The sequence below is a fragment of the Sorex araneus genome, chromosome 10, assembly GCF_027595985.1.
Source record: "Sorex araneus isolate mSorAra2 chromosome 10, mSorAra2.pri, whole genome shotgun sequence".
Lineage (NCBI taxonomy): Eukaryota > Metazoa > Chordata > Mammalia > Eulipotyphla > Soricidae > Sorex > Sorex araneus.
In genome coordinates, this window is record NC_073311.1 from 3,409,126 (window position 1) to 3,421,632 (window position 12,507).

General features: G+C 39.4%; 1 long non-coding RNA gene across 2 annotated transcripts in view; it reads right to left on the reverse strand.

Moving 5' to 3' along the window:
• Positions 1-255: 255 nt before the first annotated feature.
• Positions 256-12,507, reverse strand: part of LOC129399126 (uncharacterized) — a 115,469-nt gene continuing 103,217 nt past the window's right edge. For both annotated transcript variants that reach the window (XR_008626947.1, XR_008626948.1), the window contains exons 2-6: positions 10,061-10,204; positions 3,713-3,874; positions 2,124-2,343; positions 1,567-1,800; positions 256-1,092 (exon numbers count right to left, since the gene is read on the reverse strand). This is a non-coding gene — a long non-coding RNA (uncharacterized LOC129399126). The remainder of the gene's footprint in view (positions 1,093-1,566; positions 1,801-2,123; positions 2,344-3,712; positions 3,875-10,060; positions 10,205-12,507) is intronic.

Consider the following 12,507-nt stretch of genomic DNA (forward strand, 5'->3'; position numbering starts at 1 on the left):
CTTGGTCATTTTTTTCTGTACTCTATGGTGGGTCTTTACTTTGTATGTATGTTTTAATGTATTTACACTTCTCCTAGAAAATATATGATAACCTTAGCAGTCCTATCTCCTGGTATATCACAGAGTACACATGAACACTCCTTAGATGTTTATTTAATTATATTCACATATGGGACAAATAGTAAGCCATGATAACATTTATAAATCTGAATACCTTATTTTTCAACATGGATCTCACAATAATGCAAGATTTGATTAGCAAAAGTTTATTTCCTTTCTATTTTCTTCTTTTTCTTAAACAAAAATCAAGAAGACCATGGTAATGAGACAAGTGAAAGTGAAATGGTGATGTAAAGAGGTGGGGAAGAAAGTAATTTGTGAATTGAAAATGGCAATTTCCTACAGTTTAAGGTCAACTCAGAGTGAACCATTCATAGGCATGATTGATGGTTTCTCAGTAACAAATCTAAAATTTCTGTCTGAATTTTAATTAAAAGAGCCACTTATGTTCCAAATAGTTTGGCACATAAATGCATTTCCCCCCACTATTATAGAATTGTCATGATGTTAAGAATATTCTGAAGCTAAGAAAATTTTCTGACTAAAGTGTTTATATCCTTCTTCCTTAATCTAAGAGCCAGGGGTGGGAAAAAACCAGCTCTGTTCATTTATAAAGTCAAAATGCATAACTTCCAATAACAGACAGACAGACAGGTGGGTGATGCCCAAAGCAACTGAGCAATTTCTTCCATTGCCTGAACACCTTATGTTCCAGCTATGGAGCCTTCTCTAAGGAATGGCCTTTTCTGGAAGTGATGAGTACTGCAGGGAGGGTGCTGCAGCTCAGAGAGCTGTGCCAAAGCTGAATCAGGGGGCCTGTCACCACAGGTGGCGTGTATATTTGTTTCTCTTGTCCTAGCACTGACCCACTCCCTCAGGTCTTTCTCAACTTTCTTTTCTTCTATCAGTGAGAGTTGTTTATAGCAGATAAAGTGCCAGACTCCAGAGTTGTCCTCTGAGGTTCAAACGCCAACTTTCTGATTTATTAGCTGTGTGATTTTGGATGAGTTACTTCATATCTGTGTCTTGGATCTGAAATGTAAGTTATTAAGAGAAAGAAGTTAGTGACTGATATGTTTGGCATAGTGTCCTTTTAAAATTGGAAAAAATAAAGGCAGGTTCTTGTAGAAGAACAAAATACATATTGTACAGTCATATGTTAACACTGATGATCCCAGTGGGTGCAGAAGTGAGAAGAGTATCAAAACTTTTCAACCTTACTATTGTCTAATATTGTCTTTATTTTTTCTTTTGGGGGCAGGCCTGGAATCAAAACTAGGCCCTCACACATGCAAATATGGGACCTAGCACTGAGTCACACCTCTGACCCATTTGATATTGCTTAACACCTAAAAGGAGAAGAATGGGAGGTAGGTGAGTTGATGAATTTCTTTCCTAAGAGGAGTTGTGATAGGTTCAAGTAAAGCTAAGTGTAGAGTAGTAGATGAAGCTAGAGGTCAAGATGAAACCAGGCTGAAAGGGGAAGCTGAGGGAGAAATGACAGACCTGCTGACTGAGGCATTGGCATAGATTCCTTCTTCAGTTAGAAAAGTGCTTATCTTGGTGCTTCTTGGGACTTCTAGCCCCCGCTCCCCAGAATCACAAGTGGGTTTCTCCTCACAAAATAATCAACCCATTGGCAAAACCTTTGTGGTAGAGGTGGGGTGGTCAGTGCTGAATCCAGTGAGGCTGAGGTCCTGATAGGGCAGCTTCTCTCTCTCAGTTCTGAGTCTCCTGCTCCTGCATGGAAAAATGCAAAATACTCAGCTCTGCTGACCTCCCCACCTGGCTTTATCTACCTTGCAATAAAAATCAGTGGAAAGCCACACCTTTTCAAAGATTAATAAATTTAATTCATTATTTATCCACTAACTTACACTTAGTTTTTGGTTGGGGAGGTGGCACACCATGCAGTGTTCATAACTTACTCTTGGTTCTGTGCTCAATGGTCACTCTACGTGGGGACTAGAGGGTCATATATTTTGCTAGAGATCAAACCAGGTTTGTCTATGTGCAGTGTAAGTACCCTAACCACTGTATTATCACCGTAGCCCGTAACTTACTCTTCTTTTTTTTTTACTCAAGCTACTAGGGCATGCTTCCTCTGTTCAGTATACTCCATCCATGCAATGGTGTTCTTCTGCTGCTTCTTTCCTTTCATGATCTTGGCAATGTTGTTTGTACTGTTTGTCTAAGGGATAGACTATTGGTGGTTTATTGAAATGTCTGCTCATTGGTTGAACACTTGGGCTATTCCAATTCTTCACTATTAGAAATGGGAACCTGGAAAACATTGGAGGAAAGAAATGTTCTTTAAGCTTTAGCATTTTTTTCTCCAATAGAGTGCAAATAATGCTGATATTGGTATTTATTTTCTAGGGAAACATTTTTGTTATCCATTAAAATTCAAGCATTTCGAGCTGGAGAGACAGAAGAGTTTAGATGCTTGCCCTTGCATGCAACTGACCCAGGTTTGATCTCCTGCAGTGTATATGGTTCCTAGAATATGTGTCATTTCTGAGTACAAACCAGAAATAGCCCCTGAACACTAACAGGTAGGGTTCTCTCTACTCCCCCCAAAAGAAAAAAAAACAAAACAAAAAATCAAGTGTTTATTATATATTTTCACAAATGTGCTCTCTTTTGTGAACAATATGTAATAGAAATGATTTCTTCGTAGTTAAAGGATACTTTCACTCCTTTCTGCTTACTCCAATTTCTCTATGGAACTTACTCAGAAATCAAACCAGGAACATCAAATCATGAACCTTAGCAATGTCAAGTGTTGTTTCTCTGGGAAATCTTAGTGGGTAGATTACATCTTCACTACAATCCCTCTCCCCCTTTGGTAAAATCCTTCATAAGATCCCATCCAGTGTTGGGGCTGGAGAAATAGCACAGCGGGTAGGGTGTTTGCCTTGCACGCGGCCGACCTGGGTTCGAATCCCAGCATCCCATATGGTCCCCTGAGCACGGCCAGAGGTAATTCCTGAGTGCAGAGCCAGGAGTGACTCCTGTGCATCTCCAGGTGTGACCCAAAAAGCAAAAAAAAAAAGATCCCATCCAGTGCTATAAATCTTTAAAAGCTTAAATGTGCATTTATTTCTGCTCAAACCCCACACTTCTTCATGTGCACCTGCTTGCTCTAATTTCATATGTAGTAATTAAGTATTTTTAGTTGTTATAACTAAATTACTACCTACACAGCTTCCTATTAAAAATAAAAATTCTAAAAAAATAAATAAATAAATAAAAATTCTATTCTTAGAAAAGCATTCACATAAATTCTTCATCACACTCAAGTTTTTTTTCTGCTTCTCTTACTGGAACGTTACTCTCACGTTCCTAAAGGGTTTCTATAAAGCTAAACTTTCTCCTATCTGGGAGATGTAATTCTATTTTACTTTGAAAATGTACTCCTACATTCTCTAAGAAGTTTGTAATTAAATTTCCAAATAGTAGATTTTTCAAAGGTCATAGAAACCACACCCCTCTCAAGTTATGACAATAATAAGAGTTCCTGATTTTGTAGGGTTTGATCATTTGAAATACACCTTTATAAAAGTCATGTCATTTATTATTCCACAAACATTTTATGAATGAAGTGGCATACACTTATACTTTATGGAGAGGAAACAGACTTTAAAGTTACCTGGATGTGGATCCTTAAATTCCAGATTCAGTGTCCTTTTTTCATTTTATTGTATTTATTTATTGAATCACTGTGAGATACAGTTACAAAGCTTTTGTGATTGAGATTCAGTCATAAAACGATTCAGAGTCCTTTAACTGACACAGATGTAACTGGAAAACACTAAAAATATATTAGTTGATTTTGATAAACTGAACTTTATAAACCTCAGGGGCATCAGGAAATAAGGTCTATCCCATAGCAGATAAATTTATGGATTTTCCCCAAGATCAATTAAAAAACAATGGCTTTACTCTGTTAAAAATGAATCTATATAATCATACAAGGATAATTCACCTAATGCAACATAAAAATACTTATTGAAATTCACTCTATGCCACTATATATCAACCATGTTAAGAGACTATTATCTCAGGATGGAAGTATGACTCAATAATAGAGCATGAGCTTTGCATTTTGGAGGAGCTGAGTTTGATCCCTAGAATCTAAACAACAAGAAAACAATCATTGTTATCTTGAGTCTTTTTATAAGAGGTCTTTGAGGAAGAAACCAGTATTATTTATATTTTAAAGAGAATAAAGCTGATATTTGTGAGAGGTTAATAATTTGCTTGACTTGGAAAGTCAAAGGTAGAGGAGACAGAATTCAAACCTGTATCTATATGATGTGTTGGGGATTACATACCTGGCTCTGAATTACCTCTCAATCTTCATAGCTGAGAACCAGATCTCAGGCCCCAGACATAAACTTTAATATTCTCTGGTTGGGTTAGGGATGGGTTGGAAAAGAGTGTTAGGTACCACAGTGACCCTACAAGTAACCAGCACCTATTAGAAATAATGTCAGTGTCAGTCCATTTTTAAGAAAAAGCATTTAACCCTAGCTGTAAAATATCTGGCAGCATGCCTACACAATGACTCACTGCCTATCAGTGTTTGAACAAAAAGGATATTTAGAGGGAGTCAATATAGAAAATATCTACGCGTTAGAAAGTCCATACCCAAGGGAATCTTTTCTGCCACAATATATCTTCTCTCCAAGATTATTTAGAAAATACAATGGCTTCATTCTGTTAAAGGAGCAGAGCAAAGAAACAGAAAGTGGAAACAACAGTTCTAAATACCCAACCCAAAGGATACATGTATTCCAATTATCCAATAAAAAATTAGGTGATGTCGGAATATTGTACACTACATAGTACTCAGCCTATGAGGAACAGGAGACAGGACTTCCCTTAATATATTAGGGAAAATAACCCCTGTTCCCCTGTTCTGACTACTTCGGGTGTGCCTGCTCATTAGCCATTGGATCTTGCAAGACTATAATCAATAACTATTAAAGCTTAGCTTTTGTGGATCTTTCCATTCTCTGAAACTATAGGTGTTTAGACAGGTGGGAGATTTCTCACACTCTTTCTCACTGTTCTCATCAGTCCTTCCAACACCTAGAAGGACAGGACTGGAATCTTCAGGGCCAGCTGTTTCAGCACTTTGATCAGCTCTGAAATGTTAGGGTGCCTTTTCTGGATTAACTCTGGACTCCTGTTGGCTGCTTCCCATTGACCCTGGTTTACGCCTTGAGGCACTGTGAAAATAATCTAAGGCTTTTCTTTTATGCAACATGAAATGTGGAGGCAATTATAGCAAGTTATTTGAGACTGCTCTTTGTCAGAATCAAGGACAGTTTCTACAGCCAAGGATGTGATTTTGATCTCACAGCAGCAAAGAAATTGACTACTCTGCTTGCTGAACATGAATCTCTAGAAGGGACCAGCCTACAGAGAACAGAATTACCTCCTCTTGTCTTCTAAATGCTCTAGATCTTCCCACAGCCCTCACCCCAGTAGGCTATTCATTTAGCTTATCAGCCACAAACACTGCAATCCTCACATTACTCCTGAGGTTGTGCTTGTACAGATGACATTTTAGGATCAAATGAAAACATAAACTTTACTTCTCTCTACATCACTTGGGTTGAAATAACTTATAATCTACCCACAGATGCTAAGATAGTAAGATTATAAGACAGTTTTGTTCAGATCATTACAATAAAACCTGTTGTAGACTCTGTAATAGGTACATAATGGTATCTAGAGTCAACGAGTCAATTTAAGCAAGGATTCCCTTACTGACAGACATCCAGAAATTGGTCTTGTTTTTAATTTTGTTACTGAAAGCAGTATACAGTACTAAGTGTACTTGAATGTATATATTCTAAACATTGGTGTTTTTATCAAATGAAAGATTGGGAAATGATCTCCAGAGTAATATTGCTGCATCAGAGCAATTATAATTGTAGTAGATTTACTAGCATATTTTACCAAAAGTTTGTATTGAGGCAACTGGAAAAGTCAGAAGCAGACAAAAAAATAGAAAGAGAGGTGATGGAAAGTAAAACAAAGAGTAAAATTATTTTGAATTATTTTAACTTTAACTTTTTTTGCAATATTCTTTCTCTGCTGCACCTAAATTATTTTGATAAGCAGAGGGGGAAAGTTATTTTTAAGTAAAAATTATCTTAACCATTTTTATCTAATTTATTTATTTTTGATTTGGGGGCCATGGGTTCTATCCCTGGCACTGTACTCATGAGTGATAAATGCTAATGCTCAGGGAAACATATATGATTTCAGACTTCAAACTGGGGCAGCAGGATGCAAGGCAGGTATTTTAGCCTCAGTACCAAGCCCATAAATTTTTTGATGAAGTCTACCTAAGCAATCACCTCTCTACTGCACTCCTGAAAAATATGCCACACTATTTCCAACACTCCTGAGGTGATCATTGAAAGGCACGACTACCAGCCTTTTTCTTATCACAATGGGCGATTCAGGTCCTGAGCTGCTACCCATGTCTTCCTAACTTGAGACCTCAGATTTAGAACCACACTCAACAGGGCTCAAATTCCTACCATTTACCAACTGCATTATCATTCTACCATTAGTTACATTAATTAAAGATTAGTTTAAAATTGTACAGACCACCACTACAGAGAGTTAAAGCTAGCATAAATTGAATATTTATGTGCCAGGTACTTTGTTAGTTTCGCATGCATTATCTTACATAAAACTAAAATTATAACTCACAGTAGTTAAAACAAGTAGCCACTTGATTAATAATTTCAGGGAGAAGTGTAGTATTTTGACCCTGATTTTAAAAATGATAAAATGAAGGTCAAAGAGGCAAAGTAACTTGTCTGAGGCCACATAAGTGGATAGTGTCAAAATAAGGATGGACACCCACATATACACTCAGTTCACTCCATGAATGGCAGTGATCTTGATCTCATCCTCTTACTTTGATTGGTTTAATTGATACATCCATATCAACAGCCACAGAAATGGATGTAAATGTAAGGTGACAATTGGAAGAATAGGTGAGCGAAGGGGCTAATCCCAATTAATTTCAATACAACCAATATCCATCTCCCATGGGGCTAGAGTCACACAGGAAATTGTCTTGCCCTGCCAAGTCTGACAGTAGACTGGAGATCCCACACTGAACTTGCTGAATGTAAGTACATCCAGTGGGTCAGAAGATGGCCAAGTGGGGCACTCCCAAGATCACCCAGTCCCTGGGGAGCAGAGCTTGAGAAGATGTTGACTAAGCTCCTGATGGAATGTCCGATCTCTCGGGGTTTGGGATTCAAACCCAAACCCTGGTGAAAACTCAAGGGTGAAGACAGGGTCTGGAAGGTGGGAACCACAGGTCTGGAACCATGGTGTGCCCTGGGCTCCTCGGCCAGAGGAACCCCACTATTCCAATAGACTCGGTATTGCTAAGCCGACAGCTCCCAGACTGAGGAAAGGGCAATGGAGAGACCTGAGCTCCATGGGGAGACTCAGTCTACATTGATGCTGGTTGTATGAACACGCCACCACCACATTCTCATCTGTGTTTGATGCTTTTGTGGATATTTTGTGTTTCTTTTAAAACCCTTTGTTAGGGGCCAGAGAGATAGAAGGAACTTGCCTTGCATATGGCCAGCACCAGTTCACACCCCAGCACCACCTAGGGTGCACAGAACCATGACAGGAGTGACCTGAGCACAAAGCTAGGAGTAAGCCCCAAGCATAGCTGGTGTGGCTTCCCTGCAGTGTACCCCCCATGAAGTAAGTATCTTCTTTAGCAAAAAAGTAATAATTATACATGGATTAAAATGTCAGCCAAAGAACATATTCCATGCCCAGATCAACACCAAGGATGAACCTTTAAGGGTTTTCCTGTCACCTCTGCACCAATATCCAGTGCCTTCCATGCTTCTTGTGCCCTAACACTGGGAAGCAGCAACTCATGTGCCTCAGTGCAAGAAAACTCAAGGACAGAGATTTCCATAATGCTTCCTACCAGTATCTAAAAGTATGTAGTAAACTTGCCTTAATAATGTTTTTAGACTTAAATTTGCACTTAAAACTTCAAAAGCATCACCATAAGCCTATTGAAACTTCCAATGTAAAAGCATAAAAATTTGAATAAACACTAGATGATACAAATAAAAGTGCTTCTTCAAATCCTCCGCTTAAGAGTCACGGCAAATTATTAGAACAAAAGCAACAATAGTTGCCCCTAAATTCAATGACTTTCTGCTCACTCCAAAGGTTGTCATCAAAATCAGGGGAAAGATCACACGGTAGTTTCCTGAGGACGTGAAGGCAAATCTTCTCCCACCTATTGTGAGCTTTGCGTCTTTGGGTAACTGGGATGATCTTTCAGAGCCTGTTTTAGGATTTGTAAAAGTCAAAGCCACCACTTGAAGAGGTTGTGAACCCACTTTCTCAGTCATAGTCAACTCTCGTCTGGGTGTTTCAATCACTTTATAACTGTCTTCCCCTTGTATGCTTTCTCAGAAAGAGTGACTTTTCATTCCAAGGCAGAAGGAAACATACTGATGTAAGTCAGGCATATTCCTCCTCCACTCAGCCCCTCCAACAGCTCTGCCCACTCAGTGTTAATCCTTTCATTTTCTTTATCTCACCCTTCTCCCTGCAGTGTACTGCAAATCCCTAGCACCCCACACCCTATGTGGTCTTGGCACATCTCAGGTGCCTCTTAACTTGAAAGGGTTTTTTCCAGAAGTCTGTCCAGCATGCCTCCTTTTCTTAATGTGTCTGCCCAAAAGCACCTACTGCTAGCAACCTTTTCTGGGACAAGGAAATAGTACAAAGCTTTAAGAACTTTCCTGTGAAGCCAAGCCAGTTGTAGTTCTGCTACCATGTGGCCCCCCAGATATTGTGAGTGGTCCAAAGGTCCCTAGAGGCCAGGAACCTTGGGAGTTCCTGGAGTACCACTGGGTAGGGTGTTTGCCTTGCATGTGGCTGGCTCAATCCCTGGCATCGAATATGGTCCCCAAGTACCGCCAGAAGTAATTCCTGAGTGCAGAGTCAGTAGTAAGCTCTGAACATCACCAGGTGTGACCCCAACAGACCAAAAAAGAGTTAATGTTTAAAAATAAGTAAATAAGCCATTGCTGAACGCCCATGATCCCAGAGGCCATCTACTACTCTCGACACCAGCAGCTTCTTGCAGAAATGCCTCCAGACTGTGAACTAAGCCACGGTCCCATGCTGCCTCAGGAGGGGAAAGGATTTTCTCTCTCAGCTTTTCCTTTGTGGGGGGAGGCGGGGGAAGAGGCGGCATGGCGACCGCCATCTTATAAGATCCACTAAACAGAGGTATGAGCTTGCAATGATGCAATTTTTGGAAGAAATTTCCTTGAACTTAGTTACTAAAATATAGAAATCCAAAACCTCATATCTCTTCATTCTCAGCAAGAGAAAACAAATTATCAAATGCTGCCTTTTCAGCAGGCTCGATTCTGGGGGGGGGGGAATTCCAAATAATAATAGTAAGTTTTATGTTGAAATATTGAACATAAAAGTATTATTTCAACATAATATAAATATGATTACATTTTTATGTAATCAAAGTAAAGAGAAAGTAAAGTGAAAATTATCAGCTACACAGACTGGGGGTGGGGGTGTGGTGGGAGGTATACTGGGGTTCTTGGTGGTGGAACATGGGCACTGGTGAAGGGATGGGTATGTATGACTGAGACTTAAGCTTGAAATCCTTGTAACTTTTCACATGGTGATTCAATAAAGCATTAAAAATAAATAAATAAATAAATAAAGTTAAACTTTAAATGTGTGGAATAAAAAAATAAATAAAAATAAAAATAAGTAAATAAAATAAAACAAAAACATGGCATTTTACAGTACAGTGTTCTTTGGAAAAGGCACAGTCTCAAGAGCAAAGAATGTTTCCATGCAGACTGTTTCACTCCAGCCTCCCAACAGTCTTTGAAGAGGAATGCTCTCAGTGCAAAGGAAGAAAATAAGGCTAGAGGACCTGGGCGAGCTGTCCCTGGCTGCCAGGTTGTCGGGTGGCCAGTCTAGACCCACGGGGCTCAGCAACAGAGCAGACAGTGAAGGCATCTCGACTCAGCACTGATGTCTTTTGAATGTTCTCTTCTGCTCCTTGAGGTGGCAGTTTCTGGAATGAAAACAAGTCACAAAGAGTTTGTTTTTCTGTGAAGATATAGAGAGATTACTGTTAGTTATCCGTATGTTAACTAATGCACACAAAGTACAAGTAAACTCAGGCCTTTCTTTATTTTTTCTTAGAAGACTCATCCGAAGATTATGGCAGACAGTTATCTTGCATATCTGAGGCTCTGGATTTGATTACTGGCACCACACGCTCCTCTGAGACACACACATTCAGATGTACCTTCCACCTCATCCCCATCCCCAAATAAATAAATAAAAACTATTGCAGAAACCATTACTCTAGGAAATTAGAAGCTAGACAGGGAGAAGCTACAGGAAAGATAAAAGTCACAACCTTTGTTTCCAATTTAAATCAAAGCTCTCATGAGATTAAAAAACTCAGATTTCTAAAGAAACAGAACATCTTTTCTCCCGAATGCTATCAACCCTTTCCCCGAATGCATCTGATCTACAGACGCTATGCCATTTTTATCAGACAGGTGCATTTTAAGAGTCTAAATGTTGGAAATTTTACTCAAATCAAACTCAAGAATGTAGTCCAAGATTAATCAAGAACTTGGTATAAATCTATCTTCTATCAATGCTTAAAAGATTGAAAATGATAACCAGAAAGTAAAATTGTTTCCCAACTGAAACCATACTCTTTCTGTTACATCATTCAAGAAGGGATTAGGAAGAAAAGGCTATAGTTGCAGCAGCAGTTTCACTGAGACTTAGCTGTCTGACCTTGGCATGGCACATGACCTTTCTTACTTAGCTTCCTCAGTTATTCAATAGAGGAAACAGTTTTTATTCCGCAAGAGGGTTATGGGGATAAAACAACACAAGGTATGTAAAACTACATTTTTTTCTTTTTGGGTCACACCCAGTGATGCACAGGGGTTACTTCTGGCTCATGCACTGAGGAGTTACTCCTGGCTATGCTTGAGGGACCATATGGGACGCTGGGAATCGAACCTGGGTTGGCCACATGCAAGGCAAACGCCCTACCCACTGTGCTATCACTCCAGCCCTGTAAAACTACATATGAAAATTAAAATGTACAAGGTAATTATTGTTTTTTGTGGGTGGCTGAGAAACTTCTCTTGTGTGACTGCTCTTGCCCTGTATTTCTCACATGCCTGTTTTTAAAACCTTTTCTGGTTCTGTAATTATTTTACCAGAGTTTCTTCCTAGCTGAGTTTTTCTTCATAATCAAAACTTTTATGTATATGGATTTATAAAATAATATTCATTTTTACCTCCATGCTTGTGAAACAATTAGTGAGATAATTACACTGCCAGCATTTAAAAAAATTATGTCTAGTCATTGTCAATAGGGAGAATAAAAATATATTTTAATAACAAAATATTATTACCTTTAGGGACTGGAGCAATAGCACAGCGGGTAGGATGTTTGCCTTGCACGCAGCCAACCCAGGTTCAATTCCTCCATCCCTCTCAGAGAGCCCAGCAAGCTACCGAGAGTATCCTGCCTGCACAGCAGAGCCTGGCTAGCTCCCTGTGGCATACTCGATATGCCAAAAATAGTAACAACAAATCTCACAATGGAGATGTTACTGGTGCCTGATAGAGCAAATCGATGAACAACGGGATGACAGTGCAGTGACAGTGACAGACAGTGTGATTTTTAATCCACATACAGCAATGTTCAGGCATTATTCCTTGTGGGGCTATGGGGACCATATGAGGTGCTGGGGATCAAATCTAGGTTGGTCATGTGCAAGGCAAGCACCCTACCCACTGTACTATCACTCTGGTCCTCAAGGTAAATGTTATTACCATACCTAGATGTTACTATAACATTCATTCCTACTACTCTGAAACTAAAATTAATCTCACAGCAGAAATAGCTAGGAGGATATTAAATGGAAAGAGAGAGACAAGAGAGATGTAATAGAATGACATACCTCATTCAGGTCTCAGGAAAACAGATGGAATCATCTTGTTTTCAAGAAGACTTCAGTAAGAAAAAGGACTACAGATATTTCCAAAGTTTTCAATTGTTGGCAAAGCAATTGCATGCCAATTATGTTAGTTCATTAATTCATTTTTTTTTGCTTTTTGGGTCACACCCAGCGAATCTCAGGGGTCACTCCTGGCTCTGCACTCAGGAATTACTCCTGGCCGTGCTCAGGGGACCATATGGGATGCTGGGAATCGAACCCAGGTCAGCCGCGTGCAAGACAAACACCCTACTCGCTGTGCTATCACTCCAGCCCCAGTTCATATTTATTTTCAAGCATACCCACTGTGCCAGACTTTGTGCTGAGAGCCAGAAAATTC